Source organism: Hippopotamus amphibius, chromosome 12, assembly GCF_030028045.1.
Source record: "Hippopotamus amphibius kiboko isolate mHipAmp2 chromosome 12, mHipAmp2.hap2, whole genome shotgun sequence".
In the NCBI taxonomy this organism is placed as follows: Eukaryota; Metazoa; Chordata; class Mammalia; order Artiodactyla; family Hippopotamidae; genus Hippopotamus; species Hippopotamus amphibius.
The window spans coordinates 67940092-67965965 of record NC_080197.1 but is presented as its reverse complement, the minus strand read 5'-3'; the positions used below and the strand labels follow the sequence as shown (position 1 = coordinate 67965965).

Genomic DNA, 25874 nt, shown 5'->3' with positions numbered 1-25874 from the left:
AAAACAAACTATGATTACCAAGAGGGGGAAGAGGGATGGGATGAATTGGGAGATTGGGACTGACATATATACACTACTATGTATGAAACAGATAACTAATGAGAACCTACTGCTTGGCACAGGGAACCCAAATCAACGATCCGTGGTGAACTAAATGGGAAGGAAATCTAAAAAAGAGTGGATATATGTGTACATATGACTGATTCACTTTGCTGTACAGCAGAAACTAACACCACATTGTAAAGCAACTATACTCCAATAAAATTAATTTTTTAAATGCATGAAAAAAATAGTGCAGGAGAAAATGATGGGTTATTCATTTGGACAGCCATATGTGAGTTACAATATCAATAAGAATAGATGTTGCTAAGCACTACTATGCCCTAATGCTTTCCTTATGTATCTCACTGAATTTAATCTTTACCCCAATTGTCTGATTTAGTATACAGTTGTAGTTTTAATTGCCTTGGCCTGGAATTGACACATATTACTATTTCTCATCTTTCATTGGCAAAACCTAGTTACATGGTTACACTAGATATAAAGGGAGCCTGGAACTGCAGCCTCTACCTAGAGAGTTTCTTCTCTACTTTGAAAGAGACAGCACACATTTTGTAGACAGCCAGCCAACCTGGGCATAGTAGCCAGGTAGATAGTACCCCTGCCAGGTAGATGAGAAAACTGAGTGCCTTCCTCAATGCCACACAAGTGAAAGTGGAAGACCCTTCTCCATGCCATATATTTTTGTAGATGCTGAATGCTCATGTTTTAATTTAAATTTGGGGCCAAGATTCTTTAAGTGAAATGAGTTAGATGAAGTAAAGTTAAGCTGGTAGTCCCAACTACCAGAATTGAAAGACAGCAGAATCCATTGAAAGGAATAAAGGAACAACCTCTTTATGTCCTGATGAGGACTGAACTCCAAGATATGTTGTTAAATGGGAAAGAAAGAGCAAACCAGTATGATACAATTTGTATATTTTTAAATTGCCTTTATACACAGTCTGGTGTCCTCATACATACCTAGATTGTCTCTGGAGGGACAATATCTGCACAAGCCGCTGGCACCGTGGTTTCTTCTGAGGAAAACAACTGAAAGCTTGGAGAGTTACTTACCTTTCATTACATACCCATTTATACCTTTTGAATACTTTATTATACCTATACAATTACCTATGAAAAATTTAAAATTTAAGTAAAACTACAAGAAATCTCAGAAGATTATATAACCCTTTGAGAACTGCTGCCCTATCTGCAGGTTGGAGAGAACTCTTTAGTACTAACCTTCCACCCACACTCTTTTGGCTGGTGTGGGAAGCTACAAGTATACCACTTCTGACTCCCCTTGACTTGAAACTGTATTGACTCCTGGCAGCCTTCGGGGACATTGACCCTGGCCCCGTGGCCAACAAACAACCCTTTGACATGATTCTGCTTCCCCGTTTCCTGACAAGCAAGCCATCCAAATGGACTCAGCACCAACCAACCCCCACCTCACGTTTATCACTTGTGCCTGGATCTACTCCCCTGAGACAGAAAGTCTGGCCAAGCTTTCCGGTTGACTGGCCCAGTGCAGCACACGTGTAGAAAATCTGCAGAAATGAACCAAGATGTATGATTGGCAAATGAGTGATTTGAGAACAAAGGATAGTAAAATTTCAAAAGTGAATTCCTACGATTAAGGATTTTAAAGAAAACAAGAATCACTTTTTTCTGTTCATGTTTATTGGAGCAAATCATTAGTGGTTTTTATGCCAACTATCTAGTTAAGTCAAGCTTTACCTCAGCCAAAGCTGATTTTCACAAACATGAAAACAGGTGCAAACAACTTAAAAATAGCCTTGAATGGAAATAATTACTACTTTATATGATCAAGAGAGTATATCTTTGTGCCAGGAAGCCCCTTTTCTACTTGGCAAAGACCTAATTACCACTGCTCACTAAAAGAGAATTGATGCATTCGTTGAAATTTCTAGATTCCAATGTTTAAAGTTGCTTACTAGAGTTTAGAAAATGCTAAAAATTATCTTTCGGCCCAAAATGGCTTCGCAGACAATAATGTAGTTCCAGTGATGAATAAAAGTGTTCAAGCCCTTTTGTCTTACATTTTTTTAGGGAGAGAATGCAACTAAACAAATGTGGAAATTAATCCTTAATCCTAACAGCTAAATCTTCATTTAAAATTATACATACAATAGTTGTCTCCACTAGAAGTTAAATAATTTGAACCTCAAAGTCAAAACAAAATTTATAATTAAAAGCTTTTCAGAGACTAGGCTCTATTGGGATAAGTTATACCACATTCTTTAACTAGAACATGATGCCCTGCTTAGAAGGCAGATGGAGAAATAATTCGACTTTTCATACATTCTCAAATTTTTCATGTTGTTTGGGGTATAGTACACATTGCATACATTCTTTAATTCATTTGTATATTCACTCATGCCAAACATTTTTAAGATTATTCACTTTAACTGCATTTGGACAGTAAAAACAGCCAGTATACAATACACTTATTCTACTTAGTCCTAAAAATGGATGTCTCCTCTCAAATGTCAACTTTTTGAACGAAATAAAAGAAACAGCAATAATGTTTAGTGGTTAGATATGCGAGAATGAAAATGAATACTGGCTGCTTTCCTAATGGTTTTTTGTTCGGCTGGTTGGTTTTTTGTTTTTTTATTTTCGATTTTGCTTTTTTATTTAAATTCTCCTCCTAGTCCCACAAAACTTTGAAACTGAAAAGTGCCCGCTGGTGCTTTCCATTTGTTAGATTTTGTTACTGATCAAATGAACGAAAGACAACTGACTTCTATTTAAAGTGTTGTTTCATGAAGTTTTTGGTTCACCAACACTTTAAATCTTATTATCAAGTACGGTACGTCCCAACATGGACTAATGGATTGTGTCTGTCAAAGAACAACAGGAATCAAAGGAAGCTTCATCACTGGTAGAGAAGGATCTCACGTGGTAAGACTTTGCCTTTTATTCTTCAAAATGCTGTGATACGAAACATCTATCTTTCCCCTCATCTCTGTGGCTCGTCCCCCCAAACTCCTTTGCAAGTTCCTCCCTACCTTACTTCTGAATACTGAAGCTCCTTGGAGCCCTTAAATGGGTCCCTGTATTTTCTCTCTCTTCCTCAATCTTCTCAGGCAGTCCTGCAGTGTAAATACTATCTCCATCTCTGTGCAGATGATGCCTACATTTACATAACACTATAACTATGACATTTTCCTTGTCTGGAGCAAAGGCTGAGAGCAATACAATACAGCGCAAGGATCTTAGAGAAGAGGCTGAACCAGCTGGGAAGGTCATGTGAGGGACTGTGAAACCAGCACCACCAGCATAGACCATCACCTGCTTTCAGAATCCGTACAGGAAGGCAGGGAATCCACTGGAGGATGCAGCAGTCAATAGAATAGGTTTTTTGGAGGAAATTGTCCATGTGTTGTGTATTTCCCTCTTGTTCTCCACTAGCTATGAGGGTGGAAAGTACTCCTTTCTCACTTAAAACCTGTAAGTCAGGATCTGTAGAACTGTTTAGAGTTTATTCAGCATTCAAGTTTTGAAACACACAACTAATATCAGATTCCCTTCAAGGACAAGAGCTCCATAGGTGAAGTAAAGAAGGTTGTGGTGGGATGAGCTGCAAGTTGGCAGACTCAGTTGAAAGATGTATATTTTCCAAGTGTTGAAGGGGAACTTCATGAGCTGTCTTGAAACAGGTGACTGCCTGCTTCTCAGGAGGACTTCCTGCCAGGGGTGAGGTGACCTCTGCATGAATTGGTTTGGAGTATACCAGCTGTTCATTTTCACTGCACCCAGAGGACACTGATGCCACATTTCAATTATGCCAGTTATTTTCCCTCTATCCCACCAGCCCCTTGAAATCCTGCAGAGACCCAGAACCATCCTACACTTCTGGATGAGTTAAGGGCATGCCCACTGTGGGCCTCAGAGTCTAAATGTGGGACAGTTGGTAGAGAGCAGAGATTTCAAATTGCAAGTATCTGGAGCTTTAATAGTCTGAAAACTATAATGGATTTTTATTTTGCTTGATACTGATCTGAAAAACCCTGACACTACCCCATTCTGGGCGAGGGGAAGAATAATTCAACAGAAAGGAGTTAAAAAGACGAGTTGGAGAATTATAAACCTGCTGTCTACTTTCAATCTACTGGGTGCAGGTACTTCCAAATAATGGTTACAGATTTCTGTTATATCCACGGGTGAAGATCTTGGAGCTCTACAATTAAATATCTAGTTGAACATCTGACATCTACATTTGGATGCTTTGTAAGCATATTTAGCTTAGCAAATCCAAAACTTGACGGCAGCCCCCTCTCAACGCTGATCTGATGCTTCCTCCAGGCTTTCCCAACCTCCTTACAAGGCTTCCTCAGCCACTCACTTTCCCAAGCCAGAAAACCAAGAGGGAGCCCTCTCTCCTCCCATCATGCCCTTCTTCTATTTTAGCAAGTGCTGTTGATTGCATCTGCAAAATACATAACAAATCCATCCTCATCTGCCTATAACTATTGTTAGAACTCTTGTCCAGGGCACAATTGTCTTTCACCGGGATATCTTTACATCTAGGGTTGCTTTTCCCAATCTTTCAACATAGTAGCCACTGTGATTAATTATGCAACCATTTTATTAAGGTGCCTCAGCTCCCGGTATTTGCTGAGACACTGTTTTCCCCTAAGCAGGATTTTCCTGGGCAATATCTCAGCTTGGCTCTTTAAGTTTTGGGTCACTTTTGATCAGTTGGTCTCATTCAGCTTCTAAGACTCAGTCCTGTTTATTTGCAGACTTTGATCTCCTGTGGCAGTTCATGTGGCTCTGGGTGGAGGGATTTGCTCTTCTGGACCCATCCCCCCCCCCCCACCTCCCCCCCCCCCACCCCCCGGACCTGGGGTAAGGAGAAGAGACTAGAGTGCTGCTCTGAGGAGCGTAAGGAGGGTGCTCTCCTTTGTGACCCCCTTTGCAAGGCCTCCTGCATCTCCTTGTTTGCTTGGTAACTGCTTTTGTAGCTCATTGCACGTGACCTGCAGGGCATCTCCTGGGCATCATCAGTCTTTTGTAATGTCCAGTCACGTCTTCCATCGCCCTGCCACAGCAGCCCCCACGCTATCCTCTTGTTCCACATGGGCAAGCCTACATCCTTTCCCTAAAACCTCTCCCTTTCCTACAGGGAGATATGGGATCTAAGCTCCTCCCATCTCAGAAGCTGGGAACCCATGGGGGAGGCGGATGGAGGCTCTCAACAGCCATTTCCCTCTGATCCTTCACACCCTTAACTAGCAGGACAGAGCCGCTCGAACACTGGGAGGAGCCCACAGAACCAAGCCCTAACGGTCAGGCTCCCCTCATACCTACTTCTCCTCCCCCAACAAACTCTGAGGTTCATTCAGGAAGGATGAAAAAAAGAAAAGGGAGATTATATAATAACCACATTGCCAGATTCCAAGAATCTCTGAAATCAGACACTCAGAGATTTGTTTTTTCAAAATTCAGGACTTACCCTTTACATGTGTGAGTGTTTTTATTTATAAAATAATAACAAATAAGTTCACTAATATAAGTATTATATTTCGGAGATCATAAGAGAATATGTTGGAGAAATAAAACCAAAGGCCATTTTGAAAGAAACAGGAGTTTCTTCTGTGCTGCTACATGTAGTAAAATCATTCAAGAATGAAGGGGGAACTTCCCTGGTGGTGCGGTAGTTAAGAATCTAATTGCCAATTCAGGGAACACTGGTTTAATCCCTGGTCCAGGAAGATCCAACATGCTGTGGAGCAACTAAGCCCGTTCAGCACAACTACTGAGCCCACTCGCCACAACTACTGAAGTCCACTCTCTTAGAGCCCTTACTCTGCAATGAGAGAAGCCACTACAATGAGAAGCCCACGCACTGCAACAGAGGGCAGCCCCACTCGCCACAGCTAGAGAAAGCCTGTGCACAGCAATGAAGACCCAATGCAGCCAAAATTAAAAAAAAAAGAAAGAAAGAAAAAAGAATGAAGGGGATAACTCTGTTCTTCCTAGGAGTCACGTAAATGAACACATTTCCAACTGGAGCCTGTTCAGCTGGATTTCTAGAAAATAGTGTCTCCTACTTCTACACACTAGAAAATAGTGTCTCCTACTTCTACACATAAACCAGGAGGATTTATCTAAATGCAAACATAGCCAAGGACCAAGTTCAAGAGCGAACATAGCAGGAGTGCTTCCTATTCTAATATGTGGTTTTCTGGATGCTGTGGGTGATTGTTTGCTTTGTTCAGGTTTGTTTTAATTTATGTTACAGTGCTACTAAAACCATGCTCCATGAGAGAAGAAGTACAGAAATTGAGAATTGAGAGCAATTTGACATTGACATGACATTCAGGTGTGTAATCAGTGAACTCATCTCACTGGAAAAAAAAAATAGACCAGTTTGGGTATTTTCTTTATATTTCATTTTCCTGATAATTCTTTTTTTTTTTTTTGCAAAAGTAGCAGTCTGTGGAAAAGAAAGAAAGAAAGAAAGAAAGAAAGAAAGAAAGAAAGAAAGAAAGAAAGAAAGAAAGAAAGAAAGAAAAAGGAAGGAAGGAGGAAAGGGAAAGAGAGAAAGAAAAAAGAAAGAAAGAAAGAAAAGAAGGAAGGAAAAAAGAAAGAGAGAGAAAGAAAAGAAAGAAAAAGGAAGGAAGGAAAGGAAAGAAAGAGAGAGAGAGAGGAAGGAAGGAAGAGAAAGGAAGGAAGGAAGGAAGGAAGGGAGGGAGGAAGGAAGGAAGGGAAGAAGAAAGAAAGAAAAAGAAAGAAAGAAAGGGAGAGAGGGAGGAGTGAAGGAAGGAAGGAAGGAAAGAAGGGAAAAGAAAGTTAGCTTTTTGTCATAAATAGTTTGAGTTACTGCACTAGTATGTATTGTGTATTCTGTGTAAACTGACTGAAATTCCTTATATAAAGTGGTAGAGGATAAAATAAGTACATAAACATGCAACTTCACAACTTTGATTCTCTTAGCTGATAATTTACCCTCCCTCCCACTGATGTTCTCTTTCCCACCCCACCCAGCCATATGCACCTGCTCTTCCCCACCTACCTGACCAATTTCCTCATCACCCTACTGCCAAGCACCACAGCATTCTTCAACTGGGCTGCTTGAAATGCTATTTAAACTGAAATGCACATATACCATGGTTCCTAAATAAAAATGCTCATGTCCCACAATGGATCATGATCTTCAATAAATTTCACGCCCTAAAGACTTGCGCCCAAATTCCTTTATAGTTTATCATAAAATTGCATTCCTACCTTGTCAAGTCCAAGATTTCACAGGTTATATAAGACTTCTTTCTTTAAGTTTCAGGAAGGTTAGTGAACTAGTTTGCATCAGGAAAAGCAGATACTAAGAGAAACAAGGAATAAAATGTTTACATAATGATGATGTTACACATGTTTCTCGAACGCAATCAGTTGGAAACTCTCCTTCTAATTAAAAAAGATAGATAAATTAAATTGGTTGAGTTTATCTCAGTTTGATTGTAGTGGTTCATTCAATATATACCAACAAGAAAATACTGTGTAAAGGATCAACTGAAGGATTGCCTTTCCCTCAATTACATTTGGCTTTTTACCAATGTTAGTTTGGTATTAGTTTTCTTTTCCATATGGAGAAAATATGCCAGTGTATTTGTCTACAAGATAATAAAACAAAATCCAGAAACATTGTGGTCCTTATATCTGGGTCTCCCATCCACTTTGTTGAAGATTTGGTTAAAACAAATGCATAGAAAATAGAGAATGACTGGGGGTAAGGGCCTGGGGAGGGACAGACATATACACACTATTATATATAAAATAGATAACTAATAAGGACCTACTGTATGGCACAGGGAACTCTACTCAATACTCTGTGATGGCCTATATGGGAAAAGAATCTAAAAAAGAGTGGATATATGTATATGTATAGCTGATTCACTTTGCTGTCCATCTGAAACTAACATAGCACTGTAAATCAACTATACTCCAATAAAAATTTTTTAAAAGGGAAAAAGAAAATAGGGAATGTATTTGGAATTTCATGAGCTAAAAAATTAAAAAAATTTTAGTAGTCAGTTTAGTGTTCAGAAATTTATTACCCTAAACTGTGAATGCTTAATACACCTGAAAGAGTCTAGAAATCAGGGAAGATAAAGGCAGGACAGCAGTGCAACAGAGATGAGATGCACAAAGAGATTGTGTGCATGCGTGTGTGTGTGTGTGTGTGTGTGTGTGTGTGTGTGTATGAAAGAGGAATAGAAGTTCAAAGAAGGAGAGGAAGGCTATGGAGAGAGACAGCTCACAGCAATTTTTTTTCAAAAGATTTAAAGAGGTTCAAACATTCTTTATCTCCTCATCCTCTAATTTTATAACGTTTTCCATTTTCTCCCACTTCCCCCTTGCTCATTACCACTTATCACCTGAAATAGCATCGCCAAAGGAAAAAATGCAAGCTGGCTTTCCCATCTCACTGCCGTAGCAGCATTCTGGGACTTCATCAGCAAGGAACCGAACACACAGGCTCTCGGCATCCCTCCCATTCCTTCTCCTCTGCTCACTTCCCATCTCCTCAGCACACTTCCTTTGCTTCTTCTCCCCCCGCCCCACAATCTTAAATAAATAAATAAATAAATAAATAAATAAATAAATACACTTAAAAGTGAGCTATTGTGAAGGCTATTGAGAAGAGATTAACAAAAATACAGACTTTGAGTCAAATAGTATTGCCTTAGAGAGCCAAGCACTAACCTACGGGATATCCTTTTCATCCCATACGCTCACCCTGGCATTTCTGGCACAGCTAATGGTCTGGATTGGCAATGTGCTTCCACTCTCTACTCTGCGGCTGTGGCAGTTTACCTTGTCCCTCCCCCAAGCTGGGAGTTTGTAATTGAACTGATGGGTGGTAGAAACTGTACGAGGCCAATCGATCTTGTGTTTTATAAAAAATCTAGGCTCATTAAAGACATTATTTTATGCTTCCAGAATGTGGAGGGGAGAAGTATTGATAGCACCTTTGCAGGGAGAGAGTGAGGGTGAGGGTGGGAAGAAAGAACCCAGCATCTCCCCAGGGTGGGAAAAGGATGCTTTCTGGCCGTGCCCTGGGGCTCTAGGCAATTGAGTTTCAGCAAAGACCCCGTGTCTCTGTCTACGAAGGAATGCTGGGGCTCTGGACTTCAAAGGACCATGAAGGGCATCTGAGCAGGGACCAGTGTGGATCCCATATCAAAAGAACCTTCTCAAATATTTGCTTTGCATAAAACCCCAGAACATTTGAACAGTCGTAGAGGGCTATTCAGAGTTTGGCAAGAGAGATTGCTGGCATAGGAGTTTAGAGTTGGATTTAAATTAATTTCAACCAAAGAAGAAATGTGGCATTTCTTGCACTGGAATTTATGCCCACTCTGTAAGTATCATGACTACAAAGAGATACACATAACAAGGAATACTTAATCATAGGATATATATTTATATAGCTATATACACATATTATATGATTATATCATCATCATAAGCATTACCTCTCAGGACCGCATGTGGGAATTAGAAACCTTTCCAAGCAAACATCTGTTTCCCCTTTAAATGTCCTGAATGTCACTCAAAGTCAGGAATTCTTCCCGAACTTGTATGTTTGCAGAATTCTAATACTATGCTTCTGGTTTTCCAACTAATTAGTAGCTAAGGAGAGCGCTTTGCTTTCAGATCTCTGACCTGACTCACATTGGAATTTCATCTGAAACAGTAGCCACCTTGACTCTCTGAGGTAGGACTACAAACCTATACCACAGTGTGAGACCTGAGTTCCTCACATCTCAGTGCCTGTGAACCTGCAGGGTTCTGCAGGCCCTCAATGTGTATTCTTGCTAATTCTTGATTCCCCTTATTTAGTAATGTGTGTGTGTGTGTGTGTGTGTGTGTGTGTGTGTGTGTGTGTGAGAGAGAGAGAGAGAGAGATTGGGGGATAATTCCACTGATTTTTCTGTAGCATTATTTACCATAGTTAAACATTTTTCCTGTGTTACTGACCCCTCCACTCCAGGAATATGTTGTTTCTCCTCTCCATACTAGAGTGTAGCAACAGAAAAACTTAGCTAGCAATTTCACTCAGATAAGCTCTCATAAATGCCTTGTTGACTGCAGAAGAACATAAATGCATACATTTTTGGCAAAATTTCCTTTCCATATCTGATGGACATTAATTTGGACTTCACTAGTTTCCTATAAAAAGAAATTGCATAAGGCCAAGGAAGAATATTATGTGTTTGAATAATTTCCTCTGCCTGCTGTAGACATTAAATTAAATTTATATGCTAATTGTGACAGTAATGGCCCTTTGGATGATTCTACACTACAAGCATCAACTGAAATGAGGTCCCCAGTTGTCACTGAGAAAATCAAAAGGATCTTAGTTTGAGGAGTAAATATGTGATTATAGTGATTGTGTGTGAGTTGTGGTTATTTTCTTCAATAAAGAAAACAGACTGGGATTTACAACTTTCCTCTGAGGATCAATTAATTAATTAACACATATTGAACACCCACAGGGTTTCTGGAGCTGAACAAACAAATTACTTCATCAACCTGCATAAAACATCACTGGTGGACTGAGCTGTACAATGAACTCAGCGGAGCATGGCCCCAAGTGGAACCATTAAGCACTCAGAATTTATCTTCACTGTGGATAGCATCTGCATCGTGCATTCTGGAACAGTTTGGACTAGAAGTCAGGTCTGGACTCTGTTCCTGTCTCTGTCACCTGCTAGCTGCATAATAATAACCAAGACAATTTACCTCCCCGAGTTTTAATTTCCTAATTATAAAATGGAAAATCATTGCCCTGTCTTACAGAGAGTCACAAAGGAAACAAGGAGAGGGAAATTGCTTTTAAAATTATTAAGCAGTCTACACGCAGACAATATTACTTCTCTGTTTCATTTTTTCTCAAGACTTCCTCAAGGAGTTGTTTGTTCTCATGTTTCCTAATTCCTCTTTCTTTTTCTTCTAAATCCTCACTCCAGTGACCCCACATTAATAAATCAAAACAATGGCCATTTCTCAGTTTTCAGCTTACTAACCTCATCAACAGTATTTGATGCAATCCACAGGTTAGTCCATCTTCCTTGAAACACTTTCTTCGTTTGGCTTCCAGACATACATTCTTGCTTTTCTCCCTAAATCACCAACCATATTTTCTCTAGTGGTTCTTCCTCTTCTCCCTAACTTTTATCCTTAGAGTATCCAAGGCCTTAGATTCTTAGACCTTCTCTCTTCTTTACACACCTGTTTTCTTGTTTTCTCCCTACACTCATCTAATGTAATGCCTTTAAATGGTATCTCTCTTCTGATTACTCCCACAACAGTTCAGACCTCCCTTGCAAATTCTAGACTCATATTCTACTTATAACCTCACTGGGTTAAAATTTTTAACAAAAATATGTTCATCACTTAACGACTCATCTTCTCCCCTGCATCTACGCCACACACAATTCTTTTCTGTCTCAGTTGATGGTACCTCCAGCTTTCCATTTGCACTAGACAAAATTGGAGTCATTCTTGACCTCTCTCTTTTTCCTATGCCCCATAACTAATTTCTCTAGCCCATACTCCACAACAAATCCTGTTGGTGCTGTCTTCAAAATCTACCTACTGGTCACCATTTGCATCACCAATACTCTGGAGTAAGCCATCATCATCTCACTCCCTAGATGACTGCATTAGCCTCCTAACCATTCTCTCTAACCCTCTACAGCTTATTCTCCATAAAACAGTCAGAGTGATCCCCTTAAAACATACCCCAGACCATGTCGCTTCTTTGTCAAAACTCTCCAATGGCTCTTTGACTAACAAGGATAAAATCCAAGACCCTTACAGTGAACTACGAGCTCTTGCAGGATCTATCACACTTACTGATACACACACACACACATACACACAGACACACACACACACAGACACTCACCCTCATCTCTGATCTCATCTCTTACTAATCTCCTCACTTACTCTGCCCCAGGTACTCTTCCTTGAAAACTCTGGCTCCCTCCTGCCACAGGGCACCTGCTTTGCAGTCTATACTTAGGGTGCAATTTCCCCATATAAACATGACTCACTTCTTTAGCTATTTCAAGTCCTTACTCAAATCTTACTTTCTCAGTGAGATATTTCCTAACTAGTCTTTGTAAATTGCAAACTATCCTACTCCTGATTCCCTTTTCCCCTTCAATGCTTAATTTTTTAAATATCACCTGTCACTTAATATATGTTGAGTAATTACTTTTTTATTGCCTATCTGAACATTAGAATGTGTTTTCCTTGAAGTAGATGTTTACATGTCTTGATATTACTGTATCCCAATGAGAAAAATGCCTAGCACAAAATAGGCAGGCAATGAATAATTTTAAGTAAATGAATGAATGAATCATTGAGTATTATTGTTATTACTAAAACTGTATATAAAATCAGCCTAATAATTTTTCATTCCAGGAAAATAGTATTTTAAGAAAAGAGGAACGACTCCTATCATAGATGCTTTTACACTAATTGGAAAGTTGATTTTGACTATTGGTGTCTAGTCTTACTTATAAAGCTGAATCCAGCTAGAATTGCGGTTTGGAATAGCTACAGGACTCTGACAAAGGAGGAATTTGTGCACATGTGCTACTCTTTTCCACGGCCCTCTACTGGATGCTCATGAGGAAGATCAGGGGTAAAAGAAAAAAGTTGGAGAGGGCTCACCTGCTTAGTGGTGCAGTCATGTAGGAGGTGCTTGGTTGCTTCTGGGATCAAGCACAAATCATCACCTACTTCCCTGGAATCTTTTCTCTTTTGAAGCAGAAGATCTAAGCCTCTGGAGCAGGTAGAAAACCCTGAGGTGAAAATTTGAGGATCATTGCAATAATCAACAAAGCATCCAATACAATTCAATAACCAGATATGAGGATTTAAAAATTAAGTAAACTATAAAAAGATGAAAACTTAAAGGATATTCAGAGAAAACATACAGCAAGCATCATAATGTTGAAACATTGATTGAAAACTTTCAAGTTCAGTTATGACACAAGAATGCATACCATCACCTGTTCTACATAACACAGCACTAGAGTCCACATATAAGTGATATCATATTTTATTTGCCTTTCTCTGTCTGACTTATCTTAGTTAGCATAATACCCTCAAGCATTCATGTTAAGATAAAACAGATGTTGTTTAAGTTGCAATAGGTAGTAAATAAGTCCTAGAGTTCTAATGCACAGTATAGTGAATATAGACAGCAATATTGTATTATAATCAATATATCAAACTTGCTAAGAGATTAGATCTTAATGATTCCAACCATTAAAAAGAAACGATAACCCTTCTCTTCTCCGCCGTCCTCTGCGCAGTTGAATTAACTCCTCTTCTCACAAGACTTTCAGGATCAAATGATTCCTGGCCAAGAAACAAAAGCAGAATCATCCCATTCCCCAATGGATTCGAATGAAAACTGGTAATAAAATCAGGTACAACTCCAAGAGAAGATATTGGAGAAGAACCAAGCTGGGTCTATAAGAAGCCTCACATATGAAGTGGCACACATTTGTGTTGTGTCAAGGTCACTTGCATCTTACCATATCAGAACATGAGTATTGTCAGAAGGGCTGCACATGTCTGGAAATGGGACAAATGGAATGTTTGGCTCTTCTTTTCTTGATGTGTCCTCACCAATGCTCATTGTCAGGCTCAGTAATAAATATGTGATACCTTTTGTTGAAAAAAAAAGAAATGATAATTATGTGTCATGGTAGAAGTGCTACTTATCACTACAATGGCAATCATATTACAATATGTAAATATATCAATGCATAAATGTATCAGATCAACATTTTGTACACTTTAAATTTACACGATGTTATATGTCAAATATATATTTCAGTTAAAAAAATAAAACATCACATTAGATGCCTTAGCTAAAGAGAAGAAACAAAGATAAAAAGTGTGGAAGGAAAAACAATATTTCATTATTCACAGAAGATGTGACTGTGAACACAGAAAATCTTAAATAATCTAAATATGTTATTAAATTAACAAGATAATCGAATGAAGTATCTGGATACAAAATGAATATGCAAAAAATCAATTTTGTTCCTATATAACTGAAGAAAACAGGGAAAAGTATCACTTACAATAGTGTTAAATCATATCAAATTTCTAAGGAACAAATAAAAGACATACAAAATCTCTATGGAGAAAATTAGAGCTTTACTGAGAGATAATTAAAAAGACTAAAATAAAAAGAGAAATAGGCCATGTTTGTGGATAGATAGATAGATAGACCACTGGGACTGATCAGGAGTTCAAAAACAGGTCCATACCTAAATGGATGTGAAATATAACGGAGACAGCATGACATGGAAATGGGGAATTAGCAAACTTTGCAGCAAATGGAACTAGGACAGTTAGTTGGATGGATACACACACACACACACACACACACACACACACACACAAGTATACTTCCAGGTAGATAAAGAACTTAAAGGTAAAAGGCTAATCTATCAGTGTTTAGGCAATAACATAAGAAAATATCTTCATGAAGTCAGGGCAGGGGAATATTTCTTAAACAATATGCAAAAATCACTAAGTATAAAGGAAAGATCTATAAAGTCAACCACATTCAAATGAAAAATATTCCATAAATAAAAAAAAATTCTGAAGAGAGTAAACAGATAAGCTATAGAGAGGAAAGTTTTATTTGCAACATATATTTTAAACAAAGATCTGGCACACACACACAATTCCTGAAAAATTATTAATGAAGACCACCCAAAAGAAAAAAGTGGGCAAAAGAGACTTCAACAGCTTCTTTTCAGAAGATGAAATCCAGTGACCTGTTTGGGCTGAATTGTTTCTCCCCAAAATTCATACGTTGAACCAACCCCCAGGATCTCAGAATATGACGTGTGGAAATAGGGCTGTCATTATATGTATCAATAATTAGTTAAGATGAGCTTGTACTGGAATACAATGGGCTCCTAAATCCACTATGACTAGTGTCATTATGTAAAGGGGAAATTTGAACGTAGCCATACATACAGGGAAAACACCATGTGAGCATCAAGGCAGAGATGGAGTGATGCATCTGTAAACCAAGGAATGCCAAAGATGTGCCAGCAAACCACCAGATGAGGAGAAAGGCATGGAACAGATTCTCCCCACAGCCCTCAGAAGGAAAGAACCCTTCCAATCCTGGCTCTTAGACTGGTCGCCTCCAGAACCATAAGATAATACATTTCTCTTTCAGCCATCCATTTTGGGGAATGTTGTTATATAGCAGCGCTAGCAAACTAATATGTGGTCAATAAACTTAGGGAAAGGTGATCAGACTAGTAATTAGGAAAATTAAAATAACAGTGATCTATTTCTGCACATCAACTAGATTGGCCATAGTACAACAGGATCAATTAAACGTGAGAATATAGAGCATTAGGAACTGTCATACACTTCTGCCAACAGCTATTTTCAAAATAATTTGGAACAACACATATCATCTAGTAAAGTTAAATGTATACCTAACTCCTTAAACCAGCAATTCCATTCTTAGGCATACAACCTAGTAATTAATCAGTGAGTATAAATACTTCTATGCACCAAGATACATACAGTAAGAATATGTAACAAACAAAATGAGAAACAAACCATAGAGATATAGATACAGATATAGATATAGACACAAATATAGATATAGAGATAGATACAAAGTAAACAGATCAGGACATAATCTTTTTTTTCATTAAGTCACATTTGACATACAAACATATTAGTTTCAGGTGTACAACATAGTGATTCAGTAATTTTACACCTTATGAAATAATCACCACAATAAGTCCAGTTACCATCTATTACCATAAAAGTGGTTACAATATTAGATCAGAATACATTCATACAATGAAATAGCTTGCAACAGTGAACAGAAATGAACTAAAGATACATAAAAGAACATGGATGACTTTCCCAAGCAAAATTTAAAAAATCTGATAGGTAGGGTTACCCAGGTGTTTGCTTCATAATTATCAGACCAAATATATACACATATATGTATATATATTATGCAGTTTTCTTTGTTTAATCATATTTCACAATAAAAAAATAACCTAAATTTTTTTATTAGGCAAAGAAGTGTCATTTAGCCACCCCCTAACTGCACAGAATCTGAAGGGGTAAAAATACGAGAATAGTAGCAACAACATTCTATTTAAGGAGAAAGAAGAAAACAGGTATTTGGTAAGGAGTTAGTTAGCAAGTGCCTGCTGCACACATGCTATTCATTATATGAGATACTTGAGTGCAATTATAGTTTTAAAGGTATGTAGTTTTTTACACAACCATGTGCATAAATGAAAGCCAACTATTTCATCTGATGGTCAACAAAAATAAAAGGAGGTCTGTTTTAAAACTAGAAGCAGAAATTTGCTACCCTGAACTTACTAAGAATCAGTATGTCCGTGGTTAACTTGATTCATTTCTAAAGGATTTTCAGGAGACAGTGTGCGTACTTTAGAGCTAATCCCTGTGTGAGACAGATGTAGACCATCCCACTTTGTGGATTTGGCTTTTTCCCCTACTTGGCATAGTGCTCTGGAGGCTGGCTCCGGAAATATTGCCTGACTCTGCTGAAATCCTGAGGATATAAAACAGGCTTCTGCTTTTCAGGATTTGTCACTGAATTTTCACCCCTTGCCCACTTTTTCCAAATTCCAGAGGTTTTTGGTAATTCACCTTTTGTAGGTTGTCTGAGTCAACACTTACCTACCAACCTCTTCTCCCTAGTAACTGTCGCTCTAAGGGTGGCCTCGTGGGAGTGGAGAGAGATAGAAGTGCAAGGTTGCTAGGTGGGGCTCCTTGGAAAACTTGCTTTCTTGGTACAAAGGGACCTTCTCTTTGTATGGAGTTCAGTAGAGATATACTGGCAGGTGTATCCTTCCACAATGAAGAAGCAAACTTGAAGACCAAAGCAAACATACCACAGATTGTGGAGCAAAAACTTGGATCAAACCCCGGCTCCTATCAGCACTGCCGAACAGCTGCAGGGACCACCCACCTCCGGGCTCCTGACATCACACACCATCAATCTCAGAGGCTAATATAAAGTATTTCCAGAAGTATTAGAACCACAAATTATTTCTCTTCGGGGAGATAAACAGGCGCCATCTAGAATCCTGTATCATATAAATTATTGAGTAACAGTCATTTGAAATTTGACTTAAAATCAATAAAATACCTAGATAAAAGATAACTTTAAAAACAATTTTGAAATGAACTCTTAGTGAACTATAAAATTGAAATGTCTTATATTAAAAAAAACAGTGAAAATGCTAGCAATGAAGAGGCCTTCCAATGCTGAAGAAATAACACTGATTTCAGGGCAAATAAATTCACTACAGATCTTTTATTTTTTCACCTTGAAAAAGTTACTTAAAACCTTAGTCTCAGTTACTTCACCTGTTAAGTTAGTTAATAATTTTTTCCTTACAAGATTGTTGTCATACATGGAAAACAGTAATTCTAGTCCTGCTACATGCTCCTTATTCAATCAATAGTGGCTATCATTGAAGTTCATAAAGTCAAATCATTTTCTATGGTCACTAGTTCTGTGATCTTGAGGTTATTGATTCCTCTTCCAAAGAAATAAGTGGATTGAGTAAAATGAATCCCTCACACACTGTAGGGACTATTTAACACAGAGTTAGCCCCTATCATAAACCCACATCACATCAGTGGAGCTGTAGAGAGAGTGTGATCCCTGGATTCAAGTTTCAGCTCTGCTCTTGCCCAGCTATTTGGCCTGGGGCAGGTCAGTGAAGAAACCTCAGAAATCCTTCTGTGTAAGACTCTGGAGTTGAGTGAATATGATGTCTGATATGTCTGATACTTTTGGTATTAGACAAAATTCTCGGATACTTTTGGTCGGGGGGGCAAAAAGATCATAGGAAAATGAAAGCAGACGTGAGCTGAAAGTTAGAGGAATCTATTTGACCGTTACCACATTGATGAACTGCTGAGACTTGATGTCTGGTTCAATTTTGATCAAAGGCACAAGCCTGCCTGTCTTGACTCCAGTGTCTGGTGTCAGGAACTTTGAGACAAAAGTGCTTCCCTTGCTCTAGGATTAAAGAGGAAGTTCCAGGCTGATGTCAATGAAAGGACTGTAAAGTGGGGGTAGCGAGGTGCATACATTATGAAAGTGAAAGGATGTAACCCCAGCCTAAGGAAGAGTTCCTGAATTCCACACTAGACCTCAATGAAGATGCCAAATAATAATCACTGAAGAGATTTATAAGGCCAAAGACCTGAAAATTCCCTTTGAATTTAAGGGACCAGTTACTTGAGGCAAAGGCCCTGGATTGCAATCGTATAAATGTAAGTAACTAGTTAATTTCAGAGGAAAAAAGAATTTCAGGAGGCTCCTACTCACATGATAGTCAAAAATGTGTCCATGCAAAAACCCACAGCAATACAGCTTGGCTTAGTCCATTTGTTAGTAAGAAATCTACAATGCTGTGTGTGTGTGTGTGTGTGTGTGTGTGTGTGTGTGTGTGGTCTGGGTCTCAAGCTTGTTGAACCACTTAGAAGAATTTGATCTACTATGTTTGTCCATCTGATTTATTTGATTTACAAATGCAGTGCTTAGCAAGATGTTGTTAAATCTGTATTTGGGTATTTAAAATAAAATCTGTATGTGTCTTAGATGATTAACCATTTGAGACAATCCAGATGTATTGAAATTGTCATTGTAGTTTAATATGTCCAAGGGAATTTGATTAAATATGGAATGATGTTTGAAAAAAGTTTGCTGTGATATATGAAATTTAAAAAAGCATCTCTTTCCAAATTCCTATATGTTAAAAATAAAATAACATCTTATAGAAAAAAGAAAGCCTTAAGAAAATTTAATTTTCAAATGTTAACTTTCAGCAAAGAAATATTGATTAAAATCCAAGTATTAGACAGAATCTTTTTTCTTGCACAAAATCCGCACCTTTATTACCTGCTTCAGTATTTTTCTTTCTCTAGCTCCGACTAACTAAGAGAAAGTCCCCCAGAAGTAAATGATTCCTTCTAAGTAGGTAGGCACAAATCTTTGAAACAAAGTTTTATTCCAATGCCTGTGTTTGTAGTGCCACCTAGTGTTAAAGAAGGATAATGACATCTTCAGAAGGCAAGTGAGTTACTATTAGGTATAAAATAAGCTAATATTTGTACAAGGATGCAACATGGGGAATATAGCAAATATTTTATAATAACTATAAAAGGAGTATAACCTTTAAAATTTTGAATCATTATATTGTACACCTGTAATTTATATAATATTATGCATCAAATATACTTCAATTAAAAAATTGTTCAAAATTGAAAACAGAAAACAGAGAAGAAGTCAAGCAAGGGTGGGGCTATGGAACCCATTTCAATAATACTATTAACAATATTAAGTGCTTAAGATATGAAACTTACGGAAATTATGGTATCTAAAGCCCTCGTTTTTTTCCTTCTGATGCTTTATGAAATTTTGTATTTCCTTTTTTAATATCCGCATGGTACATGCTACTTGTGTTACTGAGCATATTTCTTGGCTTTGGGGTTAGAAAAACTTTTACCTTCAGAGAGCTTGTGTTCTACTGGAATTTTTATTTCTGTCATGGCATTTACTACAGTCAGTTCGTACTGAAAAGAAAAAAAAAAATATATATATATATATACTTCTTCTCCTGCCTATGAGCTTCCTTTCCTCCAAAGTGCTTCATTACTAAAAGGTTTTGCGTAGAGTTGGTATTCAATAAATGCGTGTGGAATCAAATAGGTGTTCAAAAATAATTTACAAATCAATTAATTTTATAGTTTTAAAGAGCTGGATTTTCTCCTTAGATCTTTGGTCAACAACTATTCTGTCTGCCTATTGTATGCTGGAAATCACCCTTCCATGTACTTTCTGATTAGAATAAAAGGGAGGTAATGGACTTTCTCTTCCTTTACATAAGAATGATTAAATGCTTATGAAAGAGAATTTTAAAATCTATGATTCTTAAAAATAATTTAAGTCAACTCTTTCTACCATTTCTTATTCCTTAATTTATCAGACATTATGTCTCAGATGAGAAAAAATATTCAGTACTGTGTTTGTTAAACATCATCTTCCATAAAAGCTATGTCCTATTTTTTATAAATGTCATTTAAGAATCTCGATCTTGTGTACACCTCACTAAAGGAAGTTATATTTTTTTAAAGAAAAATTAATAGTGGGTGAGTTGGAGTAGAAATAGAAATAGTAGAATCCTTTACTTCAACCCAAGAGTCCTGATATCACCTGCCATTTTAAGGAATCTCTCTTACTTGTTTTTTAAAAATATAAACAATCTCAAGTAGATTGACAGTAAAGAATCTGGTCTATATGGTCTTCATATATTTGAAGCTCATGTAAGTATAAGATATAAGGACACCTTATGGTGTTTTGGTTCCTAAAATAACGTCTGCATCCTCACCCATGGAATCTGAGAATATATTACATGGCAAATGGGAATTACACAGCTTACCTACTAATCTTAAAATAGAGAGATTATCCTGGATTATTTAAGTAGGTCCAATATAATCACAAGTGTCCTTAAAATTGGAGGAGAGAAGCAGAGAGATGGCAGCTTGAGAAGGACTCAGCCTGACTTTGCTGGCTTTGAAAATAGAGGAAGAGGTCGGGCAGTTAACAAATGAGAGCAGCCTCTAAATGCTGGAAAAAGCAAGAAAATGGATTCTCCCTGAAGAACCCTTAGGAAGAAATCCAGTCCTGCAGACCCCTTGATTTTAGCCCTGTGACACCCGTGTCAGAATTTTAATCTAGAGAACTGCAAGGTAATAAATCTCTACTGTTTTATGCCACTCAATCTGTGGTAATTGGTTGTAGCAGTGATATGAAACCAGTGCATACCTAAACCCTCCCACAAAGAACAATATAAATGTTGTTATAAGTTTAGTTAGACGTGAATGTTGTCTTTGTTGAGAATTAGAATTAGACTACAGTAAATAGTCAAGGAAGCAATAAACAATTCAGTCATTTGATAGCAATGCCTGCAGAAGTTCATTGATTTGGGATTTGCTAGTATAAAAACAGTGATATACTGAGAAAGATTGAGAAAGATCAAACCCTCATTATGAAAGAACAGTTCTATTCATTTCTTTTTTTAAGTTGAACTATAGTTGTTTTACATATTGTGTTAGTTTAAGATGTATAGTCAAGTGTTTCAGTTATCTATATAGTCTTTTTCAGATTCTTTTCCATTATAGGTTATTATACAATATTGAATATAGTTCCCTGTGCTATACAGTAAATCTTTGTTGTGTCTATCTGTTAATCCTATATTCCTAATTTATCCCTCCCCCCAGTTTCCCCTTTGGTAACCATAAGTTTGTTTCCTATGACAATGTCTATTTCTGTTTTGTAAATAAATTCATTTGTATTATTTTTTAGATTCTACATATAAGTGATATCATATGATATTTATCTTTCTCTTCTGACTTAATTCACTTAATATGATAATCTCTAGGTCCATCCATGTTGCTGCAAATGACATTATTTTATTCTTTTTTTATGGTTGAGTAATATTCCACTCTGTCTGTCTGTCTGTCTATCTATCTATCTATCTATCTACCACATCTTCTTCATCCAGTCATCTGTCAATGAACACTTCGGTTGCTGCCATGTCTTGTCTATTATAAACAGTGCTGCTATGAACATTGGGGTGCATGAATCTTTTCAAATTAGAGTTTTAGTCTTTCCTAGGATTGGGATTGTTGGATTATATGATGACTCTATATTTAGTTTTTTAAGGAGGCTCCATACTGTTTTCCATAGTGGTTGCACAAATTTACATTCCCACCAGCAGTGCAGGAGGGTTCCCTTTTCTCTACACCCTCTCCAGCATTTGTTATTTGTAGAATTTTTATGATGGCCATTCCAATCAGTGTGAGGTGGTACCTCATTGTAGTTTTATTTGCATTTCTCTAATAATGCTCAACACCACTAATTATTAGAGAAATATTCATTAATCACACTACAGATATTTATCTATATCTATCTGTCTATCTAATCTCTCTTTACTTTCCTACTGTTGAAAGCTTTACTTCCTTCAAAGTGCTTCATTACTAAAAGGCTTTGTATAAAGTCAGTGTTTAAAAAATGCATGTGGAATTAAATGTGTGCAAAAAGAATGACATTGGACTAATATAATGTAATATATATAATTTCTGAGTAATTTATTTCAAAACCTCAGTATATAAAATAAGGTTTTGAAATAAATGTCTCATTACTGATAAATCAGAAATGAGTAAAAACATAACATAGCACAGAGAAGAGCTCAGTTAGTTTGCATTTGCTTTTCCCTTTGCATTTCTAAGTGATACTGACTTTCCCCCAATTTTCCTATGCTGTTCCCATTTGGTCTGTGTTGTTGCAACACAATTTTCATGTATCAGAACCTTTACCACAATTTGTAAAAGATTCTCAGTGTGTAAAACTTTAATTGTTTCTTTATCATCCATTGTTTTACAGGTTTTGCTTCCTCCATTAAGCTCTGGGAAAGGCTAACTTCTTACTTTGCCAGTTATCCCAGAATGACTGATGACTGCTTTCAGCTTTTTTGGTGTTGCAGCTCTGTGCTGAGTTCTCATTTTTGTGCTTGAGCCCTATGTGCACCTATGATGAGGTTGGGAGAACCAAGTCCTTCAGTATAATGTCAGGGACATGAGCTTTACACTTCTGTTTTCATGGGACTTGGAACAAAATTTATTATCCTCCATATCCTTCCATTTCCTCATCTATAAAATGGGAGATATTAAAACACACCTCAGAGAGTGGTTGTCAGTGTTAGATAAGATAATGTGTGAGAGCTTCACAGCTAAATAATGCTCTCTACTATTATATTAACGGTACACTCTTTTGGGAGAAAATAATTTTTGATTATGGTCGAAACTGAAGAGACTAATTTTCCCGGAAACATTGATGCTAGATTATTCCCTGTGTGGAACTGTTAAACACTCCCTCTGGCTACAGAAGTTTGAGTATCAGCATTTAACCATTTCATTCTCAAGGTCACGTGCATTACAGATGTGTGCCTGTGTGGTGCTGCCCAGGAAGATGAAAATTCCTGCAGGTTCATATTGTCCAAGTCCACCTTGGTGCTGCTTTTGTATTAGTACAATCCCCTTTCACCATGCAAACTTCCCCAATACCTTAAATATTATATGGAGAAATTGGGATAATTACCAAATAACTCTCACCAATAACTCTTAGCTCCTCCAGTAGAAAGCTGGTCATAATAAACAAGATACCTATGGTTACAAAAAGGGGGCAGGGGGAATGCAAATTGTCAAGCCTCTGATAAACAGTTGACTTCCAGGCAATGCATAAGGTGGACAAAGTTTGCCTTAAAACAGCAAGCCTCTTTCTAACATGTTTCTGTTATGCTCTGCCTTCTCATCTTCCTCACATACCCAGTGTCCTCTTGTTACTTCTACATTATTCTTGACAAAACATGTCCTTAGTGAATATCTATGTCTCATTTCCTCTAAGGCTCAAGTAATTTACATTTGAAATAATGTGGCTGCTTCTCAAAATGTCACATGTGACTCACCTAAGAAGAATCATTGTTGCAAGGTGTTCCATTGTATGAATAGACCCTGATCTGTTTATTTATTTTGCTATCTATACCTCCATCTACTTTGTTTCTCATTTTGCTTGTTAAAAAGGTAGCTTCCCAGACTTCTCGCACAATGATTTTGATTCACCAAGTCTGTAGTAGGATGCACAGAAATCCGTTTTTATTAAGAACGCCAAGTGATTCTGATACACACTAAATTTTGAGAACCAATGAACGGGTTGGCACTTCTGGGTGTATTTGCATCCTAACAACTGGTGCAAATTTTAGGTGTCAGGTCCAGAAGAGGGAAGGCTTCTTTTTCAGAGAAGCAATATTGTGCAGGGTAAACAGTTCTAGTAAACCTACATTTAAACTTCAAATCCACTACAAAAAACAGAGATGATAACAACTAAATACTAATTTCCCTCTCTACAGTTGTTGAAATCATCTCTCATAAGAAGCTGCTTGTACCAACTATCTGAAAAAATCAGGCCAATCAGTATTTTTTACAATGGCAGTGAGTCATATTTTAGCTTGTTTTCTGTTGTTGTAACAAAATTTAAAATGTTGGAGGTTATGAGGACAAACGTGTTGAAGCATAATTGTCTGACAAGGGAGAAACAGGCTTTTCTTTATTTCCTATCTTTACCAATTTGGAGCAATTTCAAGAATATATTGTACCACTTCTTTGATAGACAATTGATTCATATTATGGTCTCTAATAAAAAAAATCTGCTAACATAGCTGATGGAAGATTAATCACCAGGCAATGGCATTATGAACACATGATTTGTTATTGATTTCGCTGTAAGCCTGAAGTGTACATTTAAATACACTTATATGTCAGGTATAGGAAGAGCTTGTATTTTTTTCTCTACTATCAATCATTCATAGAGTCTTCCTAGTGAACGAAAGTGGAAAGAAATGAACTAAGAACAGGAAAGATTTGTAGGATTCATTCAGTTCAGTTATCGAGAGAGGTGATTCTTACCTGAAATCATAGAAACCATCCAAAATTCCACCCAAATATTTTTGCTTCTCCTTCCAGTTAGATAGCTCCCCTCCCCCATTAAAGAGCAAGTATTTATTTTTATTGTGTCTAGCTTTGAATTTCTCACTAACGACCCTAACCTGAGGAAGACATGATAGCAAAAATTAAAGCTAGAATGATTCACTGTTCTTCTTTTGATTCAAAATATACAGTTACAGCTCTTCTTAAATTTTGCTTTAAAGTAGCTTTTAGCTGAATTATGATTGCTTGTATTCTGGCAATTTTCCCAACTCAGACTTACCAAATTTTGATGAAGTATGGAGGATACTGGACTAAGAAAGAGGAACTTAGCCCAGATCTGACATCGATAGACTTTGAGACCTTGGCAAGTTATTAATAACTCCGGGTCTCAGTTCTTGTATAAAACGGAAATGCTAACACCCGAGCTGCCTCCCAGTCAACATTATACAAAGAAATCATTATGTTTCTATTTACTGAGTTCTAAAGGTTTATGGAAACTTTGATCCCTACCATTCCGTTACTCAGGGTGAATGGCTTTGCTGGCTTCCAACACCTTCTAAGAGGCTCAGGCTGAGGTGAGGTGCTGCTTCTGTTAATGCAGAGGGAGATATTAATATCACACTTCAATATCAGGAATTGTGTAGCTAGAGACTGCAATAAAATTCAGGTGCATTTGCAATCCAAGAGGTCTGCAGCTGTGCTTCCTACTCAACACAGCCACCATCTCCTCAGCAGCCTCTTTCCTTCTAGTGCTTTTAGTTTTTCTGGCACCACCATTGACAGTTATATCTCAATAAAACTGGAAAAAAATTCATAAATAAGTAAATAAGGAAAGGAAGGAAGGAAGAGAGGGAGGGAGGGAGAAAGTCAATCAGGCACTGCATTCAGCTCTTAGTCTCCAGATAGCAAAATACAAACCACATTGAGTTATACTTCTCAGTTTCCTATGACTATAATTACGTAAAATTTTCAGGAGAAAAAAAAATTTTTTTTCTGTAACTGAATCTAAGGGTGATTTAATGCATAAAACAGTATGTAAGGCACACTAGCTAAAACAACAGTCTATTCTTCAACGGCGATGTTGCATGAGACAGAAATGTAAAACATGTGCATCTCTCATTCCATAAAAGCTGAGATCAAGAATTGCATCGTAAGTGAAAACATTTCTACTGGAAAGT

The 25874-nt window shown here is 37.4% G+C and overlaps 1 pseudogene; it reads left to right on the top strand.

Annotated features, from left to right (window-relative positions):
* The first annotated feature begins 10662 nt into the window (after positions 1–10662).
* LOC130834013 (60S ribosomal protein L39-like) lies at positions 10663–13582 on the top strand (annotated as a pseudogene).
* The last annotated feature ends 12292 nt before the right edge of the window (positions 13583–25874 follow it).